Source organism: Chiloscyllium plagiosum, chromosome 41 (genome assembly GCF_004010195.1).
Source record: "Chiloscyllium plagiosum isolate BGI_BamShark_2017 chromosome 41, ASM401019v2, whole genome shotgun sequence".
Classification (NCBI taxonomy): domain Eukaryota; kingdom Metazoa; phylum Chordata; class Chondrichthyes; order Orectolobiformes; family Hemiscylliidae; genus Chiloscyllium; species Chiloscyllium plagiosum.
Window position 1 is genome coordinate 5,808,208 of NC_057750.1, and position 1,057 is coordinate 5,809,264.

The 1,057-nt window shown below is 48.3% G+C and overlaps 1 protein-coding gene across 7 annotated transcripts in view; it reads right to left on the reverse strand.

The window, feature by feature from the left end:
- LOC122542785 (CLK4-associating serine/arginine rich protein) overlaps nucleotides 1–1,057 on the reverse strand; it is a 63,687-nt gene that overhangs the window by 62,127 nt on the left and 503 nt on the right. The gene's annotated exons all lie outside the window — the stretch shown is intronic.

Here is a 1,057-nt window from a genome sequence, read left to right on the forward strand (position 1 = left end):
CCCCCTCCCCCTCAATACCCTCCTCGATTCCCCTCTCTGCCCCGAAACACCCCTCAATTCACCCCTCTCTGCCCCGATACCCCTGCCTCCAACCTGCCCTGACCCCTCTGTCTCACCCCCCTCCCCCCCGACACCAAAATTGGAGGTGTAGTGGACAGCGAAGAGGGTTACCTCAGATTACAAAGGGATCTTGATCAGATGGGTCAACGGGCTAAGAAGTGGCAGATGGAGTTTAATTCAGATAAATGCGAAGTGCTGCACTTTGGGAAAGCAAATCCTTGCAGGACTTGTATACTTAATGGTAAGGTCCGAGGGAGTGTTGCTGAACAAAGAGACCTTGGAGTGCAGGTTCATAGCTGCTTGAAAGTCGAGTCACAGGTAGATAGGATAGTGAAGGCGGCATTTTGGTATGCTTTCCTTTATTTGTCAGAGTATTGAGTACAGGAGTTGGGAGGTCACGTTGTGGCTGTACGGAACATTAGTTCGGCCATTGTTGGAACATTGTATGCAATTCTGGTCTCCTTCCTATCGGAAAGATGTTGTGAAACTTGAAAGGGTTCAGAAAAGATTTATAAGTATGTTGCCAGAGTTGGAGGATTTGAGCTATAGGGAGAGGTTGAACAGACTGGCGCTGTTTTCCCTGGAGCATCGGAGGCTGTGGGGTAACATTATAGCGGTTTATAAAACAATGAGGGGAATGGATAGGATAAATAGACAAAAAATTTTCCCTGGGGTGGGGGGAGTCCAGAAGTCAGGGGCATAGGTTTAGGGCGTGAGGGAAAAGATATAAAATAGACGGAAGAGGTAACTTTTTCACTCAGAGGGTGGTGAATGTATGGAATGAGCTGCCAGAGGAAGTGGTGGAGGCTGGTACAATTGCAACACTTAAAAAGCATCTGGATGGGTACATGAATAGGAAGGGTTTGGAGGGATATGGGCCAAGTGCTGGCAGGTGGGACTAGATTAGTTTAGAATATCTGGTTAGCATGGACGAGATGGACCGCAGGGTCTGTTTCCATGCTGTACATCTTTATGACTCAAATCCCCCACCCCCGAC